Raw genomic sequence first — 23,484 nt, 5'->3', positions numbered from 1 at the left:
TGATAATGTAGTAGAAGTCAACTCAGGTTTTGGTCGGTTAGTACGAGAGACTCTAAATACCCATAACTTAGTTCCCATTGGTACAAACTGCCTGATGTTCTTTTTCATAACAGCACCATGAATAGTAGTGAAGCTTGCAAGATCCAGGCAAGAAAGTAACTCAACCCCGTTTTTGCTTTGCCACTAAACCAAAAATGTAATATCCATCCTATTGTGTAACCTGCATGTGGGTTGCTGCCTCCGTAAAATTAGGATAATAATGCCATTCCTCCTCAAATAGCAGAAACTGAAAAATAACTGCTTCAGTGCATTAAAAATAGAAATGGACCAATTTTATGATAAACAAGGTGAACAAAATACATCCTTGGTTACAAAATGGCCACATAATGAAAATTATTTCATAAACAAATACATATGATCATCTTTAATTTCCTAAACCTTTAAGAAGATATATCAAAAACAATTTTAAAAGCATTGTAAAAACACACTTCCTGACCTCATATGCAAAATAAAGGTTTGTTTTCATTTTACCCTTTCATTTGGAATTCACACTACCAATTATAATTATTAATAGTCGACCGGCAGTAATTATTTTTTATGAATGCAAAAATCTGGTCTCATTACAGCAACAACAATAATAGTAATAACCTCAGCAAATAAAAGAAGCACTTTCCTTGCATGATCTCCTTTAAATCACCCAGTTAACCCTACAGGTGAGGAAACTGGTAGTTAGGGAGTTTAAATAAAGGTGACAGTCACGCAGCCCATGGAATGGCAAAACTCAGTGCTCTGGGATGCTCAGCTTTGTCACGGTGTTTCTGGCATTGGTGGGCTTTCCTTTTGGTCTAGGTTTATCAGGGAACACACATCCTGCTGTGGTCTGAAGGTTTGTGTTCCTCCAAATTCTGGTGTTGAAATCCTAATACCCAACGTGAAGGTATTAGGAGATGGGATTTGGGGAGGTGCTTAAGCCATGAGGGTGGAGCCCTCAGCAGTGGGATTCATGCTCTTATAAAAGTGGCTCCAGGAAGCTCTCTACCTCCTTCCATCATGTGAGGACACAGCAAGAAGGCACCAGCTACAAGCCAGAAAGAGAGCCTTCGCAGGAACATGACTGTGCTGGTTCCTTGATCTTAGACTTCTCAGCCTTCAGAATTGTGAGAAATAAATTTCTATTTAAAAGATACTCAGTCTGTGTATTCTGTTACAGCAGCCTAAACGGACTAAGACACATCCCAACCAGACTTCCTGTAGCAAGTTCTAAGAAGCAGGCACGCAATGCATCACATCACATCCACATCAGCCTGCACTCCACAACCGTGTTTTGTTGTTTTCAATTCCCCACCAGACCATTGACTCACATCATGAACATTCTAGTTTTCAGTTTTTAGGCGCTATTTCTTTGACAGCTTTTTCAGGCCTTTGTATTGTAAAATAGAAATAAAAACAAAAATAAATGCCGTATAAAAAATACTGACTGCTGGCTGTATGTAAGTGGGACTTAGAAAGATAGAATTACAGGTTCGGTATCAAACAGAATCCCATGTGAAATACACTTTAAAGGGAAAATATGCACATCTTAACCAGCTATACAAAATCACAGCCTTCTTCCCTTTTGCTCTGTTGGCTATTATAATTGACCAACTATATTGCAACAGTATTTGAATACCGTAACATTCCAAGAATAATCCCCTTTTCCTTTCAGGTCCTTCTAATTTTGTGTTTCTGCCAGCATACTCCATGTCGGTGAACAACTATACTCTTTACATAATTCTAAAATATTGAACTGTATGCTAAATAAGTAAAATATTTTAAGATAATGTCCCGAGGGAATAGTATTTCATATTATAACTCAATATGCCCTAAGGTAATTATTCAGATATCAATATGCAAAAGAGCAGTATGTTGTAGTACCCTATATTTCTTTTTATTTTGCTTCTTTGTAGCAAGCAATAAATTTAAAGGTGCAAAGAAAAAAATACTAAAGGAAAAGTTTGCAGTTGATTTCTTAACAAGATTGTTTGCCCAGGGAGAGAGGAATTTCACTTGGTCGTTTCCTAATTATTCATGTAAATTAAATTCTACAAGTGAAGAAAAATTCATAAAAGTCATACTTACTCATCTGAGAGGGAGATGTGGCATATGAATGGGGCCCATAACCTCATAAGGTGAAATGTAGAAAATATCACAAGCAACTCCCACATTAAGTTAAGTGAACCAAAAAAAAGGGAGATTCTTGGTGTGAAGGAGACTTCAAGGGTATCCTCCCTAATCGCCTCTTAATAGTCTCAAATCTCCGACACAGGAAACAAATCAAAAATTCAGAGAACGTGGAATTATTAATCACTTATATTTGATACCAAATGTAAGCACTACTAGACCCATTTTAAATTTTAAAAACCTTTTAAATATAACATTTTTAAGAGAACAGAACATAACTTATATTTTTAAGACATATAGCACATCCTAGGAAAACTTAATTGTACTTTCTTTGTATTTTTCTGAAACCCACACTCTTTTTTCCTCCTAAATAGAATATATGTTAGGATGAAATTTAACAATAAATGACTGAGACTCGTATGCCGACTCACGTGCAATAGTCAAAAAGAACTCAAATCATTCAGCATATATTACTAACTGTTTCTTGTGTGCAAGGCATGGTACTAAAAAACACAATTGCACATTTCACCTTGGGTATACAGTTTAATCAATCCTTTCACAAAAGACTTAATCATTAAACAGAAAATATGTCCACCAAACATGAAACTGTCTTAGTTTGCATCTCCTCAAGATAAAGTTAACATAGCAAAGGAAAGATAAACCAGAGCTGGAGACTAGTTGGTATGGAGGATGAAGATGGGGAAAATAAAGATAAAACAAAAGATAAATCAAAGATAAAAACCAAGTCGGTGACAGAAATTGGGAAAGAACTGGTGAGACCAGCATGACAATCTAAGTAGCATACACTTGATCCCTGAACAATGCAGGTTTGTTCCACTTACGCATGGATTTTTTTCAGTAATAAATTCCACAGTCTACATGATCCATAGTTATTGAATCTAAGAATGTGAAACCATGGATACAGAGGGCTGATTATAAGTTATACAAGGATTTTCGATTATATGGAGGGTTGATACCCCTAACCCCCACCTTGTTGTTCAAGGGTCAACTGTATATATTGCGCAGGAAATTACAGTAACAGTACTGGAAGTTACTGGAAGTCAGCTGGAAGTTACCAAGGACAGATGTATTAGAGGCAGTGGAAGGTGTCTGACCAGAACTTGAGAGCTCTAAAAGATTGTCTTAAAATACACAGTGAGAAAGAAGGTATCAGCAGTGGAACCATCTGACCCTGAGTTTTAGTCACGTACATCTAGTAAGGATAACAAGATGCAGGCAAAAGAGTAATTGTCGAGGCGATTATGGCACCCGCAGAGTCAAAGCACTGAGACATGATACTGAGTTAAGGAAAAAGTACTGATGCACAAATAAATAGCAACAGATTCAAGAAGGCTAGCAACTAAAACACACTGCCAAATCTGACTAGGACAGCACTCGCTAGTGGCTTGAATAACAAATTATCCAAAAAGACATACAAATGGCCAATAAGCACATGAGAAGATGTTCAAGACGAGTAATCATTAGGGACATGCAAATCAAAACCACAACGACCACTTCATATCCATTAGGATGGCTATTATAAAAAGGAAAAGAAGGAGGAGCAGGGGAAAGAGGAGAAGGAGGAGTGGGGGAAAGAGGAGAAGGAGACGGAGGAGGAAAGGAAAGGAAAGGAAAGGAAAGGAAAGGAAAGGAAAGGAAAGGAAAGGAAAGGAAAGGAAAGGAAAGGAAAGGAAAGGAAAGGAAAGAAGGGGAGAGGAGGGGAAGGGAGGGGAGAGGTGGGGAGGGGAAGGGAGGGGAGAGGTGTGGAGGGGAGGGATGGGGGGAGGGGAGAGGAAGGGAAGGGAAGGGAAGGGAAGGGAAGGGAAAAGGAAAGGACAAGTATCGGAGAAAATGGAACCCTGTGCATTGCTTGTAGGAGTGTAAAATGGTGTGTCCACTATGGAAAACAGATAAACATACAGTTAACATATGATCGAACAATTTCGTTACCAGGTATATATACTCAAAAAAATTGAAAGCAGGGATTTGAACAAGTATTTGTGCACCAGTGTTCAGAGCAACATTACTCACAATAGCCAAAAGGTGAAAATAACACAAATGTCCGTCAACAGATGAATCAATAAGCAAAATGTAGTACATATAAACATACAATGGCATATTATTCAGCCTTAGAAAGGAAGGAAATTCTGACACATGCCACAACATGGATGAACACTGGGGACATTACACTAACTGGAATAAACTAGATACATTTGACTTTTTGGATAAATATTGTATGATTCCACTTACAGAAAATGGAATAGTGTTTGCCAGAGGTTTGGAGTAAGCTTGAGCTGAGGAGAGGAAAATAGGGAATGTTTAATGGGTACAGAGTTCTGTTTGAGGTGATGAAAAAGTTTAGGAGATCAATGGTGTTGATGGTTGCACAACGCTGTGAAAGATATTAAGTACGTCGGGGATGAGGGTGGGGAGGGATGGATTGGGAGTTTGGGGTTAGCAGATGCAAACTATTATATATAGAATAGATAAACAACGGGGCCTACTATATAGCATGGGGAACTATATTCAATATCCTATGATAAACCAGAATGGAAAAGAATATGAAAAAGAATATATTTATGTACATACACACACACATATATACACATTCAAATTTTTAAAATGGTAAATTTTATGTTATATACATTTTATAACATTAAAAAAAATAGTGGGAAATGAACAGATCTGCAGAGCTGTGAGAGAAGAAACCAGACCACAGGGATCATGAAGAGAGGGTCCAGGATGAAATGGAGTGGACACATGGCCCTCACTTCAGATATTGGTATACCCACCAAACATAATAGTCAAAGGACAAACATTTGCTCAGAGCAAACTATACATAATATTCTTGGGGCTTCCCTGGCAGTCCAGTGTTAAGACTGCATTTCCACTGCAGGGGGCATGGGTTCCGTCCCTGGTCAGGGAACTAAGGTCTCACATGCCACGAGGCACTCCCTAAATAAATAAATAATATTCTTTGAAAATAGGAAATAAGACACTTCCTGTCAGCTGAGTCACACCTTTTCAACCCTTGTGGAGCTTGGGCTCTGCCAGGACACGGAGAGACAGACAATAATTTGCTATCTCTACATTGAAAGGTTCACTATCTGTTGAAGAATCCTGAACCTGGGGCCAATTTTATTAATTCATCAAATCAATTAGCATTTATTGAACACCTCCTGTACACCAAGCTCAGAGCAAGATGCTAGAGTTGCTGGAAGTTACATGGAAATCAGGCAGCTATCAACAAAGCAATATTTCAGGAGGAAATAATCCCCCCTTCTCCTTATCCAACTCACCAAACAATACTCAACCCCAACAAGGCCATTAAGCTTTTTATCCTCACAGTCATAATAAAAATTCAAAATTTATATTTCACTCAGAGAAGGCAAAACTCAAATTCCTCCTGAGTTTCAAATGTCAGATGTCAGGCTTCCTGAAAAAAGAATTCCTGAAGATTCTACTTTTCACTTTCACCTAAGGCTGGCAAAACAATTCAGTGTTTAAAGAATCCAAAACTGAAATTGCTGTGAAATTAACTGTGCTAAATACTTCCTGCATAATACCTCCTTTGATCCATACAACAATCCTAATGAGGTAGATTATGTCAAATTTTCAAAATATCAAATTCAACACAGTAATAAACAGCAACAGATCCTAAAACATGCCCGTTTTTCTTTGAAAAGGCTTCAGCAATTTCCTGGATCAGAAAGGAACCATTATCTCAGCTCTACAGTTTTGGTGTGCCACAATTCCTTTTGTACGCTACTAACTAGTTGTTTTCAAAAATCAATTGATTTTTTTTAAACTTGCCTTTTAGGTAAAAATGTGGGAGAATTATACCTCTTTTTTTTTTTTTACTTCTTTTATGCCATGTTTTTATGATTCCTTATGATTTTAGTGGTAGACACTACCTTCTAAAATTTCTGTGTTCATTAATTTGTTTCTCAGCAATTATTATTTATACAGTCACAAAGCTATCATTTCTTGAGCATATACTCTACGCCAAGCCCTGTGGTGGAAGGAGGAGAAGAATGAAAACAAAAAGAAGAGAAAAGGAAAAATCTGTCTTTTTTCCCTCAAGGAACACACAGTCTAGTAGGAGAAATAGGTATCTACAAGTAGTTATAATATAATGTGAGGCGAGCTGTAATACAGATATATGAGGGACCATGGGAACCCAGGGAGAAAATAATTCTCTCTCTCATTATGGTATCCAAGTAGGTATCAAGGGCTTCCCAGGATACAAAGGGATATGTCCCTGATTTCCAAAAGCTTATAATCCTGTAATAAAATTAATATATACACAAATAACTGTACACTGAGGGAGCAGTTACAAGTGCTGTTAGAGTGAATCAAAAATATACCTTCTTATGCCTTAGAGGACTGGGGCAGGGAGGGTGGGGGAGACTCAAGCGGGGGGGGAGTCAAGGAAGGAAGGGAATATGGGGATATGTGTATAAAAACAGATGATTGAACTTGCTGTACCCCCCAAAAAAATAACTAAATAAAAAATTAAAAAAATATATATATACCTTCTTAAGATTGCCCTTACTTCTGGCTGGAAGAGATAATAATACTGCCCCTTTATGGAACATTTTCCAAGAGTCAAGCACCTTTCAGAAGTCTTCCTATACTAGACGTAATTTTCAAACTGTTGCATATGTGTTCTAATATGGACCCCAATTGTCCCCACCTCCTGCTGCTCACACTCTTGTGTGATTCCTCTCCCCTTGAGTGTGGGCATAGTGTAAAGAGGAGGAGACCATGAAAAGTGTGTCTATATGTGTGTGTATATACACAAAGAGAAAAGAAACAGAGAACCTTAGGGAGATGTAAAATCAAGATAGCTTTAACGGGCACTTCCCTGGTGGTGCAGTGGTTAAGAATCCTCCTGGCAATGCAGGGGACATGGGTTCAATCCCTGGTCCAGGAAGATCCCACATGCCGTGGAGCAACTAAGCCCATGTATCACAACTAATGAGCCTGTGCTCTAGAGCCCGTAAGCCACAACTACTGAGCCCACGTGCTGCAACTACTGAAGCACATGCACCTAGAGCCTGTGCTCCGTAGCAAGAGAAGCTACTGCAATGAGAAGCCTGCATACTGCAAGGAAGAGTAGCCCCTGCTCACTGCAACTAGAGAAAGCCCGTGTGCAGCAATGAAGACCCAACACAGTCAATTAATTAATTAATTAATTAATTATTTTAAAAAGATAGTTTTAATGGATATTGTGGTTGACTCCTCAATGTCCTTTCTATCCCAGATGATTAGTGTAAACCATCCAGATTAATGAATTCCCCTTGGGAACTGACATTAGTCCAGGAAGTACACACTTCCCATCTTGGCCCAATCATATTGAAGGGAGCAATTTATATTCCTGAATAGGGTGACATCTTCTAGATATGCCCAAAGCAACATGAGGCAACAGCTACCATTGGCAGCCATCTTGCAACCATTAAGTAAAGCTGATATGAGAACAAAGCCAACTCAAGCTGGAGGGAGAAGATAATAGTTCACAAGGAAGCAAAGTCACAACTCTAACATGCTCTGTGTAGATTCCACTCTTCTCTTGGCTTCTTATTATACAAAGTGATATATTTTCTTGTTGTTTAAAACCATTTCCTGAAGACAAAATCTTTCTAACCAATAAAACTGTGCAATTAAGAGAATTCAAATATTACAGACAAGGCAAATATGAGAAAAGATAATACATTTTCATCAGCCTATTGGGTAGGCTGTATTATACTTCATAATTATTTACCCCCACCTCCCATTACCTGAAAGAAGATTATAAGATGTTACAGGAAAACCCAAATGAACTTTTTGGCCACCCTAATACATTCCTGTCCCTCGGCATGTGACTTGCCCAAGTCTCCAGTGACAGGAGTATATATCCTCGCTTGGATGTGAATTGACAATAAATGTGAGTGTGGGAAGGGGACCCTGTTACATCAAAGCAGATACTTTAAGAGGTATCACAAGTTTCATGAGTTTTCTTATCATTCCCATCCCAAACTGAGCCTGCCTCTTCCCCTGGGTTCTGACAAGTAGAGAGTCAAGTAGGGATAGACAAGAAGCCCAATGAATCTGAGAAAACAGAGCCAGAGGAGCAACAATCAACCCACAATTGACCATATGTTATATGAGCAAAAAATAGTTATTTTAAGTGATTGCTACTTTTGGGGTTATTTGTTACTGCAGCAAGGCTGACTAATGCACCAATAGAAAACCCATGAAAATCTTCAAGAAAGCAGTTTTGCTAGATTGGTTATGCCAAAGGCGGTTTCCAAAGGATTAGGGAATGAGGACAGAGCGGCACTTTCTCTTCCACTTAGGGTATAGAAAGCCTCAGAGCATGTCACTACCCTAACAATGAGAAAATTCAGGCTAATATACAGAAGTCATAACTGTTGTGGAGTCCATCAGAGAGTCACAGGGCAACTGAGTAAACATTCATAAGGATGGCAAGCCCCTCCAATAAGAGTCGTGACACAGAAACTGTTTCACATTTGACAGAGCATGGGAGGAAGGATGGTGGCCACAGAAGTGGGTAAGAAGTGGGTGGGAAAGAATAGGAGAGGTGGAAGTAATGAGCTTACCCAATTAGCAATGGTAAGAAAAAAGCAAATCCTAAGATTAGGAAAGCAATTGAAGAGGGAAACTTATTGCTCTGCCAAGTTCAAGTTCCTGGTTTAAACAAATTATAGTCAAGTTTATTGAGAGAACTTGCGAAAGGGATTTCCCAGCCATTGACAGTAACCTTTGAATAATCACAGAAAATGGAAATGAGAATGTTCAAAGGACAGAGATGGGGTGGAGGAACAGGAGGATAAGTTACAATTACCATAAAGGGAGGTAGATTCTGCAAACCCCAGGCCAAGATTCTTGACAACAAATCTAGGTAAGAATCCACAGCAAGTGACTAAAGGGGTATTTAGAAGCCCCTAGAGGTAACCAAGAAAGATTCACCTCCTTGCTTTCTTGCTTAAGATATTAGTAGGTCAGAAAAATCCATTGGCATCATATTTGAGAACTTTAAGCAAGGCATATGACCGTCTTCCATGATGTTCATGTACACAAGATGGATATACATGAACTCTGAGAAGTAGAGAACAAGCACTCCAAGAAACAAACACTATAAAATTTGAAAGAGTGGTCCTCATAATAAAGAGATTCTAGGGAAATTACTTCATATGTAAAGAGGCTATTCCATTAAGGTAGGAAATTAGTGCAATCTAATTTTAATCTAATGCTAGTAATCTAATCTTAATCTAATAATCCAACTTTAATTGGAGTAAGCTTAATAATAAGAGTAATGATTTACTTAGCACTTACTACATGCCAAGAGCGGGACTGAGCACTTTTCATTAATTAGCTTTTTTAGTCTTCATTACAAATCTTTTTAGATAGATATTATTTGCCCCTTTTACAAAAAAAAGAAAACTGGGGCTCAGAGAGGTTACATAACCTGGCCAAAGGAATACAGCTAACAGGTGAAAGAAAGGAGATTAGAAGCTGGAACTGAGTCTAAGGGCTGTGCTCCTAAAAGCTAAGCTGTAGTTGGCGTAATATGGGGCATCCTTTTTTTTTTTTTTTTTTTTTTTTGCAAAATAAGACAGAGCATCACCAAGCAGTGTGGAGAGACCAGTGCAGACCTGATCTGAACAGGAAGAAGCCTGGGAAAGAAGGCAGCAGTAGAAAGCCAGTTGTGTCTTAGGCAGAAGGATGATGAGAGGAATGAAAGGATCCAGGGAACAGGAGGTGAGTTAGAGGGACTTGTTGGTTGTGGTAATGCAAGAGAGAACAGGGTGGCTTGAATTGTGGTTAATGAAACAAACTAGAGTGATGGCATGAGTTAACTTTCTTCTGCTAAAGAAACTGCACCTCCAAGAATGTTGTGTTCAATCCATTTGGCACCTTCAGTATCACTGGTGGGAAATAAACACACTGGCTGATAGACACTCTTGAAGTACCGATATAATAGATATTTCTGCAGTCCTCTCCTTTAATTGCTCTTAGTAACTTTATTACTCTTGATAACATCCTAATGAAAGTACCTGGTCTTCCTCACAAATCTCACATTTTGATCAAAGAAGATAAAACATCATATAAAGTTTAATATTTTTTAAATGTGTAGTACTCCATCAATCTTATTTCTTTCATCTTTACCAATACCATGTACAAATAAAGGCAATTTACAGTATTTATATAAACTTTTAAACAGTAAAAGACAGTGCTATTATACATTATTGTCAAATAGCACAGTGAACTAAACATAGTAATTGTTCCAAACTTAAATGTATAGCAATACCTGCGATTTAAAAAACAAATCTGAAATTTGGGGAGACAATTCAAGTTTATGAGGAAATAAGAAAAGGTTCAAAAGTAACAGAATTTTTAAAGTTCTTGTGGTACGTACACAAAGATATTACTACAACTAAACAATCCAAAGGTAACACTGTAAATTGGGAGCTAATATTATAGTGCTTGTATGCATTATAATGTATATGCGCTTTATAAATTTGGGGTTCAAAAAATACAAAGGAAATGGCGTTTTTATCTAAACCTAGGAAAACAGTTGGTCACCTGCTGAATCCAAGGAGAATCTAAAGTTTTCTGTCATTTATAAGCAGTCTCCTGTCTTAAACATAAAATCATTGGCTTACACAGTGAATCATTATAAATCTCTCACAAGTTTTTAAACCAATCAGTCAAGCTTAGAATGCAGTGATTTGGAGAATCATAGCTCTGAGGCTTTGGGGCCTCACTGAGCAAGGGTAATAAATGTAAATGATTTTGTAACTTGTAGATACAAAAGTTAGTTCGCTCTTTACCTCCCAAGGAGCAGCTGGGTTTGACTAAGGAGGTTTACTGTGATCGTAGGGGAAAAAAATCTATTATGTCATTTTCTTTCCTGAATCCTGGGAGAAAGAATAACATAAAAAGCAGTTAATCTGTTAAGCACACAAAACCTACTGGAAGAAAACTGCCACTCAGAAAACCTACATTCCTTATGTAATTTGTAGCATACCCAGCAAGAAAGGAGTCTTTCTAAAGCAACGTTCTCTAAGTGGTGTCCTTTACCCAGCTTTCCCTGCTCTGGGCAAAAGAATCTTAAAAACAACTATCAGAAAATATTCATTGGGTATCACTGCCATTCTCAAAAACAAAACAAACAAACAAAAAAAAACTCTTCTGCAATCTTTAGGAAATAAAGTCCAATATCTAAAAATAAATCCAATGCAGAGTTCAAATTTTTTTTTAATTTGAAACAATTTCATGAAGACAGTAAAAGGATTTACTAAGAATGGTAACAACATTTTAAAATAAAATTTTTGTACAGGTTTATTGCCATGCAATTAACTAAAGCATAATTATATACATTTAATTGATAAATGATATAAAGTGACATTCTGATTGTACTTATAATCTCTCCTCACTAGAGACATGGTAAAATCTCTTAACCCCAAATGGATAATAAAATAAACCTACCTCTGTCTGATCTGGACTTGAAACCTTGTGTTCTTTTAGTTCTATTGATGGTCTTTGTGTTCCTGCTGGTTTTGTCCCCGTAATGTCATCTGCAAGGTCATGTCGTGACAGTGTCAGAACACTTACTATTTTGTTTTTGTTTCCTTTCTCAACGTTCAGAATTTAAGTAAACAATTTCGCAAACAGGCTTTGCCAAATCCCTTGTACTCATCACCTCTGCTTTCTCGAGCCTGAGTCCTGGTGTCCCCATCTGTGCCTTCTGCATTCTTTACCTTAATGCAGTGCTGAAGCAAAGAAGGCAGTTTTAATGTCCTTTCAGCGGGACTCCTAAATAATGTTCAAACTGGCAAAAAAAAAAGGGTCTGGATTACCACAATGGACAATGAAGAAATGCAGACAGCAAGAAGCATTCCAATATAAAATATTTTCCCACCACCCACACTCTCTTTACTGCCCCTGCTACAGTTGTTTGAGGGATGTTTCTAACTAACCATTTTGTGCCCAATGTTATATAAGCAAAACTTACAAATGCTAAAGGCTAAAAACTGTATTGCTTCATTTAAGTGATGATTTCTGCTTTAACACTCTTTTTTGGATGTCAAATTTCCCTTTTTTATAAACATATTCTCTTATAATTTTAGATTGTAATATTAAACAGGCTTAGAAATAGTATCATTCCTAGATATCTGTGAACCAAAGATAATTTTTACCCTCTAATTATTGAAGTTTCTTTCTGCACCCTGGCTTTTAACCTTATTAATTCCTTTGTCTGTATTGCACTTCCTACCCCCTGCTGTATCTATTCATTTCTTTTACTATCCAGCTAATATATCACCTTCTTCATGTAATCATTCATAATTATCCCAGCTTTTATTTATACATCTCTTCTGTCTACATCTTTTACTACAGTAAAAAAAAAAAAAAAATACTACAGTAAACCACACAACACACGGACAAATGTGGCTATTTTGCTAGGTCTGTGCATTTGTTTGTTTTATCACCCCCAATTAGACTGTAAGTATCTCTCTTACATTTGTGTATTCCCCACAATATTGTGACATCAATATTGAGTGATCAATAAAGATGGATTGGTTTGCTTGATGGATTAAAATCTTTTAAATGTATTAAACATTAAGAAGAAAGGGAAACGCATTTTGAAATGTCGATATAAAATTCAAATATTTTAGGGCTTCCCTGGTGGCTCAGTGGTTAAGAATCTACCTGCCGATGCAGGGGACACGGGTTCAGTTCCTGGTCGGGAAGATCCCACGTGCTGTGTAGCAGCTAAGCCCATGTGCTACAACTATTGAGCCCACATGCCACAACTACTAAAGCCCATGCACCTAGAGACTGTGTTCCGCAAGAAGAGAAGCCACTACAAAGAGAAATCTGAGCACTGCAACAAAAAGTAGCCCTGGCTTGCCACAACTAAAGAAAGTCTGCATGCAGCAACGAAGACCCAACGCACCCAATAAATAAAACAAATAAATAAATTTTAAAAAACAAATAAAATAAAATAGAATTGAAATATTTTAGCTAAGTACATAATGAGTAGAATTATGATCCAAATTTATTTTTAAATTACTAGAATGCTAAAATGAAGGAGCTCAAAACTTGAAAAGGGGAATCTGAGACAAATAAAAATGTTTTCCCCACAGCAGAGCCTGAACTCTGAAATTTTGCAATAAGAGGTGGTATAAAGTGAAAACAAATGAGGTTCATGAGGAGTTCACATCATTTAATTCATGTAAGAACCATAAATGCAATTCTTATCACATGCCAGAGACTGGGTCAACCAGGCTTATTTAATCCTCACAAAAAATCAGATCTATTTTCATCTGCATTTTATAGATGAAGAAACTGACATATACAAAAGAGGATAAAGAACTCGTTCAAGGTAACCCAAGATATACTGAATTCCTGTTTTCACAGAGTCACTAAGCCACAGACACAGAAAAACAAAAGAGTGTGAGCAGTGTAATGTTTAAAGTGACTTGGGAGCCCCCAGGAAAGGAATGTGACACAGATGGAGGAATTAGAGGCAACTTCCAAGGGAAGCGCAAACATTTTGAAGCCTGAGACTATGTTAACCAGGCAAAGAAGCAAGAGAAGAGTGGCTACAAGAACATGAACACAGGCAAGGTGGTCTAAGGAGGCATAGCTCGGTCTGATAACCACAAGTAGTCGGTGGGACTAGAAACTAAGTAGCATGAAATAAAGCTCAGATATACCAAGGTCCCATAATGATGTACACACAAATTTCTGTATGTATACGAAGGAGTATTACATCATGAAGTCAAGGCCTTTGAAAATGTTTTGTTCAGCAATGTTTATACTGGTTTAGAAGCTAAAATAAGTGAAACAACGAGAGAACAAAAACTAATGTATCATCATACAGTGCAACTTACTGAGAGTGCTCAAGATCACTAACCATCAGGGAAATGCAAATCAAAACCACAATGAGACATCACCTCCCACTTGCTAGAATGGCTATCATCAAAAGATGAGAGATAATAGTGTTGGCAAGAATGTGGAAAAGAGGATCCTTGTGCACCATTGGTGAGAATGTAAATTGATGTGGCCACTATGGAAAACAGTATGAAGATTTCTCAAAAAATTAAAAATAGAGCTACCATATGTTCCAGCAACCCCACTTCTGGGTATTTATCCAAAGGAAATGAAATCATTATTTCAAGGAGATAGTGAACCCCCATGTTTACTGAAGCATTATTTATAATAGCCAAGACACAGGAACAACTTAAATGTCCATCAATGGATGAATGGATAAAGAAAATGTGATGTATATTTATTACAATAAACACTAATGAATTGTATGTTTGAAAGTTGCCAAGAGAGTAAATCTTAAAAGTTCTCATTGCAAAAAAAATTGTAACTATGCTAGGTTATGGATGTTAACTAAAGTGGTGATCATTTTGCAATACATACACTATCAAATCATTATGTTGTATATCTAAAACTAATACAATGTTATATGTTGATTATATCTCAATAAAACTGAGGGGGAAAGCCAAAGGGAGCTGTAAGAGTGGGATAGGATTTCCACCCCTTCCCCTCATTGGGGGGACAATTTTTGGAGAAGGTAGGTTCTGAATCAGCTGAAAAGGGCCATTTTAGGACAGCGTATTAATGACATTTAAAGATAGACATGTATGGCTGGGGTATATGAATATACACCATTCTCTCCAATGAATAAATTTGCCTTGATTTGCTTTTAAAACTGTAATGGAACTTAACATCATCAAGGTAGAGTATCTATAAATATCATTTCTGTAGAAGAATCTTCATTTCTATAGAAGAATCAATACCACCTATATTAAAACAAGTTTTTTTCTTTGAAAATTTGTAGTAATGGTTATTTAAAAGTGATTGCTAACAGAACACAATCAATTTAAAGCAAATCGACTGAAAATTGTTTCAAAAACAACTTAGTAGAGCAAGGAAATTTATGAATAATGTTGTACTTATTCTGACTAGTCTTACTACTTTGACCTCATTTCTCTTTTCACTTCTAACATCAAATACAAAAAAAATTTATGTATTAGTAAAATATATTTAATGATGTGTGAATAGTCATAAATTTCATTGTTTATCATAACCTTTAAATTCTTAGATTATATAAATTATCATATAAAAGTGTGATAATAGTAAAATTAGTAACATCAGGTACTGAAAAGTCTATCAGCTCTGCTTTCCCAAATACATATCAAGAGAAAATGAGCTCAAATAAGCTCCTATGAAAAGTTATTGTTAAGTATAAGCAAAAAATGTTGGCACAATAGAGTATAATGGGATAAGTTTATGAGAGGCTATGAAATGCCTTTCTGGAAATCTCCCCTCAAGTCATTATTTATATATTTTTTAAAAAATTTAATAATTACTTTTATGAAAGTAAAAGGCCTGAGCAAATGATTGTTCCAAGATTCCTTACTGTTCATATTTTTGTTTTTATTTGTGTGTGTGTGGGTGCGTGTATGTGTAGATATGGACCAAATGAATTGTAGTATTTTTCAATACTTATATTATCACTAAGCATTACATGTGTACTAAATATCCCACTAAAATTTTATTTCTATGAATTGAGCTTTAAATTTCTTGGTCAAGTTACAAACCATGATTATGCACAAGGATCCAATTACATAGTTTATGAGTTAATTTATTAACATTAATTATTGTTCATGTAAAGCTAGAAAATAGGATCTTGAAAAACCTAAGTTTAAATGTAAAATCACAGAACCAATATTTCAGCAGTAACATGAATCAGGTAATAAATAGCTCCCTTTGATCATTGTTTTTAAAGCCTCTTGAACCATGCTTTGATTAGTTCTATTTAATATTTAACATCTGGTTAGTCAATTTCAATCTGCAGGAAACAGTGCTGGAAAAATTCTATGCTGACTAAATACATTTATAATACTACAAAGCTGACATGTAATTGATTTTAGTTCTCATAAAAGGATTATGTTAACTTTCCTTAATCTATAGATTTGTATTTTATGCAGTCTAGTGAATTCACACCAGAGATGCTAAATTTTTATTTCTTATCAATATTTTATGTAAAATTGATAGGATTATATTTTAGTCTAAGTACCACTTACCAATTTTTCCCTTGAAAAGAAAATAACATACTAAAAAATATGACTGCACAGCTGTAGCACTAACACAGTGGAGGCTGCCTGGCTGGCTGCAGTACTTCTTCTAATCATTGAAAGGCATACGGCAGTGAAACATTTTCTATAGGCTATCAGGCCCCAGAGAGATTTTCAGATTAAAAAAAATGTAAAAGTTTTTATTTCCTACAGCTCTGGGTTTACTTTTTTTTAAGTATTGTCTAACATAGGAAATCACGGATTTTCTCATCATTAAATAAAAGCTGCCAATGTTTGTAAAGTATTTGGTTATTAGTCATTTAATATCATTTCATATTATTGCATATTAAAATATATAAGTATGCCAAACCTGTAATAACCATTTCCAAGTAGGATATAAATTTTATAAGAAAAGAATTTTAGTTTTATCTTTATAACACTGTCTCAATTTCCCTGGTGGTCTAGTGGTTAAGATTCGGTGCTCTCAACCGACAGAGAAGTCAATTTTTTTAGGGCTGCATAAAACTTACTTTTTCTATTTGGTTTCAAATGCCCACTATGTGGAAATTGGTGGGTTTTCTTTTAATTTTAGGATTTACATTCTTCTTTGGGGGTGTCATTACAAAGTGATATGAAAATTATGAAGACAATGTCCAGATTTCAACCTTTTCACTCATCTTCTCCACATATGATCTACATTACAATTGTAGCAAGTTAGAAAGGCAATACATTAAGGAAAAAGAAATATTTAAAGCAAAACTAAGAGTAATAAAACTTTTCTTTCTAAAGAAAAAGTCACCAGAGATTGCAAGGAAATAATTACAGAAAGATCTAAAGGAAATAAAGAACTTTCTGTAATTACAGTGGTTGGCTGTCCCAACTCTACCCAGGTTTACCAAAGGTCTGCAGGAAACCGTGTCTTCTGCATACTCCTGGATAGTCATATAGTGCTTGGACAAATACTGAGCCCTCCTTGATAAATAAATATTAATAAATAAATATCATGCTTGATAAATAAATATTAATGGATAAAGTGCAATGAAAGCTTATATATAAGCAAGTAATTCTTTTTGTAAATGCACATAGTAAGAGCTAATTTAAAGAAAGCTAACATGCATTTGTTGTCTAAATTCAGCATTTTCTTTCTTCTAATATAGTTATATTATGTTGCAAAAATAAAACTTATGTTGCTGACATAAAACTGATTTTTGTTGTAAGAGCTCCAGCTTTATTTTGCGTGAAATGGAAAGCATTGAGAGTTTTGAGCCAAGTAATGACATAATCTGATAAACGTTTTTCCTGGTGGTTCCTGTGTTGAGAACAGACTAAAAGAGACAAATGTGGAAATAGGAAGACCAGTTAGGAGGCTAGTACGATGATCTGGGCAAAAGATGATGGTGACATGGACCAGGGATGGAGTAAAGAAATTGAAAAGCAGTTGGGGTCTGCACACATATTTTGAAAATAGCACTGAAGTATTAGCTCACAAAGAAAATGTGGTCCAAAGAGAGAAGGGGGTTGAAAGCGACTCCAAGGACTTTGATTCTGAGCACATGGGAAGGTTGAGTTTGAGACGCTTGTTAGACATCGACTAGAGGCCAAGAAAGAAGTTGGCCATATGGGTCCGGAGTGTAAGGAGCCACTAGCACCTATGAAGATTATTGGACCAAAAGGTCTGTGAAGTCTTACTATTCTCACAATTTTACCACCATACCTGGGGCAAAGGTCATTCAAAGGCTTACAATTGGTCACTGTTTGAAGATTTGGAAGAATACTATACCATATTTGCTTTACAGTAATGGCTTTGTCAATTCCCACCATAGTTCAACTGTCACCTAATGCACTGGTGCTCAGGAGCCTCAAAAGAAAAGAGAAAAAGAGAACAAGCATTTTCATACAGTCATATTTTTTTTTCCTGACATCTTGTGAGATTTTCTGAAAGTGTGTAAAATGGCAAATACATTTGTCGTAATTCCATTTCATTTTAACAATATTTATTGAGCATTTGTGATGGGATGGTTGCCAAGGGACTTACAAATTAAATAGAAATCCCATAAATTTTGCAAAAATATAAAATATTATGGCTCTCAAGATACCTATAGCCTAAAGGGGAAATATATACAAAATAGGAGATATGCTTCAAAGGCAGTGGTTCTTAAACTTCAATGTGCACAAGAATTTCTGGACTCAATGCCAGGGAATCTTTTGGTAAATCAGGAGAGGGGCCTAGAATGCCAACAAAATTCCATGGTATTCTCTTGAAGATTATCTGTGGCCCTAAATAATGAAAATTACAAATGTACCCAATAAAAATTATCTTTATTCGTTTACAACATTGTGTGTCTAACCCAGATGTGATATGGGGTCAACCTGTTCCTTGAGATGTAGATAAATTGGCTCAAATTCCAAAACCTGGATCTATGGGAGTGATACCCTATTAGAGATTTCAGTATTTTCTGGGAAAGTAAATTTTCAGTCTTATGTTTAATCCTGCCTCTCAGAGACCTGTTTTTACACCCACTGTGTCTTTTCATCACAGTTTTGGCAAATCCCAACTTCCCTCCCCTATCATCCCATTCTATACACACACACACATACACACACACACACAGCATTAATTAGTAGAATAGATTTTGCTAAAGTTTTGAGAGGAAGAGTTGAGACAAAAAAAGTGTAGACACTGTAAAATAGTATTAACTTCAAATTCAGCACTAGATATCACATGCCTACTCTCATTCACAAGTCAGAAATTTTACTGACTCCAAGCTTTACTAAAATCACATGATGCAATATATTTAAAGAAGGAATGAGTGATATTTACAATTAGGCTTTTGTGCAGACATTGAAATATCAGATCATTCTCCAGAATTATCCTCTATTAAGTTAACAGAAACAGAGGCTACTGTGATTCTCGGTCTTGATAAATAGATGACAGGAGCTTTCTATCCCCGAGTTTCTGTGATTCTGTGGGTAGTTATTACTGTTTGCTTAGAATTTTTCTCTAAGTTTCCCTAAAACAATGTATTTACATATGATATCCGTTCAGCTCGAAACTTGCATTAGTAAGCAGTTCATTTAAAATTTGGGGACCTAAGAGACTAAACAGGAAGTCAGCGGAGTCATATTTTGCTCTGGAACTGCAAAATCAACAAAGGATAATTTTAGAAGCCTGTCAGAGAACTCTGTACATACAATGTCCATTTCCGTCTAATTTACAGTACTCCTGGCAAGAGAGAAATAGTCTCCAGACTCCTCAGTTTGGTATGGATAACACCTCAATCCGATTCAAAAAGTAATATAAAGTTATACTGTACATAAAAACACAAACACATCAACTACATAATCAAATTCAGTTGTACGTTAATGATCCACACAATATGCTGATGTGTTAGTATTCTTGAAGTGATTAGATAGGTCGGACAAAGGAGGAAATTATTGGAAAGGGCTCCATAACGAAGCAGAGATGTGAAGCAAGGAAAGGGTGGGTGTGTATTTTCAAAAAAAAAAAGGAGGAGCTCAGACTGGAGACTGATGACCCAGTGGTGAAGAATGACAAGGATATTTACCTGCCTCTGTTATTTGCAGTGAGGGTCAATTGTTTGGGTAGATGTAAGTGGTTCCTGAGGAATGTTAGAAGTTTAATTCCAAGCTCGTGGTTAGGAACGAGAAGATGATCGTTGAGGGGTTTGGGGAGGATTCAATTCAGTATATAAAAAGGATCTTGAGCTAAGAATGGTTTTTACATTTTTAGAAGATTGTAAAGGAAAAAGAAAAGAGAATATTCAGTAGGCGCCAAATGTGGCCCACAAAGCCTAAATTATTTTCTGTCTGGCCCTTTACAGAGAGAGTTTTATTAATCTCTGTTTCTTTTGGCCTAGCACGGTGCACCGAACATAGCACTGCACAAGCTCAGAACAAAATTTACTTTATTGAAAAGTACACAGAACATGAGAGTTAAGAAATTTCAAAGGATGAGAACTGAGAAGATATCATGGAAGACCACAGATTGGAAGATGTAGAACTTTACCTCCTCTGTTCACTTGGCAGGTGACATTTCTGAATTTGTTTAAAACCTAATACGAATGGATATTTATTTAATTTTCATATTTATTTTCAAATAAATGCCACCTTATTTAAAGTGTCAAAAAAAAGCAAAAAAGACAAAATTGAAAAAGGAATAACTTAGCTAAAAAAGAAAGTGCAATTGTGTTGCAAAGGCCGACGACTGGAAGATGCAGGTGGCTTAATAAGTGTAAAGAATAAGAAATGAATAGAAGATTACTGCAGTTGTCCATATGATAAAAATAGCTGAAGTTTATTGAGAACTTACTATGTGCCAGGCATAGTTAGAAGCAGCTTTACATATATTAGCTTACTTATTTCCCTCTACAGCCTGTTTAGATAGGTATCATCATTATACCCATTTTATAGATGAGGAAACTGAGGCACAGGATGGTTGAATAAGATGCCAAAGTTTGCATAGCATATAAAGGAACTAGGATTCGGACTCAAGCAATCTGGCTCCCGAATATGATTTTCTTAGCCACTATAACTCACTGGGGGTGCCCAGGGATATAAAGAGAAAGAAAGGAGAACTAATAACATTACCAACACAGAGCTGTGAAGATTAAGGGGTCAAAGAGAGAAAAGAACTGAAGATGACTCCAAAGTTTCCAGTGTGAAGACAAGAAGGATTGATAGGGAGTTTGATAACTAGTTAAGTTTTAAAAGTATATTAGTGACACAATAATAGTAAGAGGTGATGATGTATTTGCCAATCAATATGTGAACATCATTCTTTTAAGTAAGAAATTTTCCACATTGAGAAAAAAATAGATTAAAAGTTCATTGTGCCTCTTAGTAGCTATATTTAAAGTTCTGCAGCTATTTTTCATGTGAGATAATACTGTGTATTTATGTAACATCTTTCTTCTAAGGACCTCAAAGCATTTTACCACAACACATTACCTTATTCATCCTCATAACATTCCCTTTTAAGAAAGACAGTGTCAAGTCTAATGACTACAATTTTACAGATGGGAACACTAAGACAAATGGAGCTAGTGACTTGCCAAGATCAGAGAAAAACCTGCAGCAAAACTAGAAGCAGAACTTGTGCTTTTATAAATTCAAAGTCCTTTCCAATGATATGTCTCAAATTTGTCTTAATTCTGGCATTCCTTTACCTATAAATTAGCATGTATAGACTCATGCTAATAATTACAATCTAATTTTATCTGAGAGGTATGCATCGTGAATTTGGCATTTTTAGTCGAATAAATCTATAAAATGGTCAAAATCAATGCTTCACTCTTTTTAAAAAAATTAAAACTCTCCTCAATTAAGCATTTACTATGCCTTATTTTAACCCTAAACAAACTTTAATACATGTATAAACCCTGAAATTCCTGAGAAAATGCTGTTTTCTACTTAGAGAAACTTTAGTGTATAGAAGCCCCAAATTATCTATAAATGATAAAGAAAAATAAGCCAATACACATACACACACACACACACACACACACACACATGCACAGAGGAGGTGGTAATATAGCAAAAAATTAAGCGACCTCTTTAAAGGAAATTAAGTATTCCGTCCTGATAGTAAGAGACCAAACGATAATGCCCTTAAATCTTGGGGAACATTTTAAAATGCAAAAACTATGTTACTACTCACTTCTATACTAACTAGGATTTCTATCTCACTTCATTACAAATGCAACGCAAAATTAGTTGATAATCATAATACTTAGATATTCAGGTCTTAAAAAGAGAGAGAGAAGACAGAAAAAGTGGTGACAATTTTTTTAAGGGAGCCAGTAGAATATGTCTGCTTTCAGAGTCCTTTAACACAATCCGTATGTACATGTGTAGGTGGTGAGCACAGTGTCTGGTACAAGTTGCCAATCTAAGATCAAAGTCTCAGTCATTGGCCTTTACAATTTAAGGCAGGGATGCGTTTGTCTTTTCCTCCTGAAAGTGCCCATGCCCAGCTCTTTAAATGTGTAAGTCCTTTTAGAAATTCTACCACAGGTTGGCAGGACATTCTAGTTCCAAGAGGAACTGGAACAGCTTTTTCAGCGACAATGAAAAGAACAAGGATGATGAAACACAAATGATGCACAACAGTGTGCCCAAAATAATATCAAATTAGGTTCATTATTATCCCCAAAGTCGAAGAATTCTTGGGGGAGCTAAGCTGGATTTCATGTTTATACTGTTTTTTGTAACAAGTATAAAATCTTAATATTTTTCTGTGCTGCAAGACTGACATTATTAATAACTACTATTAATATTCATGGACCTCCCTGGTGGCGCAGTGGTTAAGAATCTGCCTGCCAATGCAGGGGACACGGGTTCGATCCCTGGTCCAGGAAGATCCCACACGTCACGGAGCAACCAAGCCCGTGTGCCACAACTACTGAGCCTGCACTCTAGAGCACGTGAGCCACAACTGTTGAGCCTGTGTGCCACAACTATTGGAGCCCGTGTGCCTAGAGCCTATGCTCTGCCACAAGAGAAACCAATGCAATGAGGAGCCCACACATCGCAACAAAGAGTAGCCCCTACTCGCCACAACTAGAGAAAGCCCGCGGGGCAGCAACAAAGACCCAACGCAGCCAATAAATAAATAAATAGATAGATAAATAAATAATTTTTTTAAAATTCATGGACAGTGGTCAACCATTTCCCATGTAAAAATAAAAATGCTGAGGAATCCGTATGAGTTTTCTGGATGACTCGAAGTTTTGGGTTTATAAAACGCTAAATTTAATGGTCTGAAGATTGACACTAACTAAACAGTAGTTCTTTTAATAACACAAATGACACGATGTAAGTTCACTTAGGTATTCAGCAAACACTTATGAAACACTTGCTGTTTGTCCAGCATTGTTGAGAGCAGTGGGGGAAAAGCAACAAATAACAACAAAGCGCTACCTTCATGATGCTCACAGCCCAGGGTGCGAAGATAGAAAAGAAGTCATAATTAATTAAACAATTATATAGCATGTCCAGTGGTGATAATGGCTGAAAAGAAAAGCACAAAGCTCAGGAGTCAGAATATTGTAGAGGATGGCATGTGTCATAGACTGTTTCACTTTTATGATGCTTGAATTGAGTCGTCTGAAAATACCTAAGGAAACCTAAAAGAATGTTGTGTATTATACCTTGCCCTGTGAGAGAGTTTAGGAAAATCCAACATAATTGGAAAAACCCATCT

Source organism: Hippopotamus amphibius, chromosome 14 (genome assembly GCF_030028045.1).
Source record: "Hippopotamus amphibius kiboko isolate mHipAmp2 chromosome 14, mHipAmp2.hap2, whole genome shotgun sequence".
Taxonomy (NCBI): Eukaryota; Metazoa; Chordata; class Mammalia; order Artiodactyla; family Hippopotamidae; genus Hippopotamus; species Hippopotamus amphibius.
The sequence above is the reverse complement of the archived record's forward strand: the minus strand, read 5'-3'. Positions refer to the sequence as shown.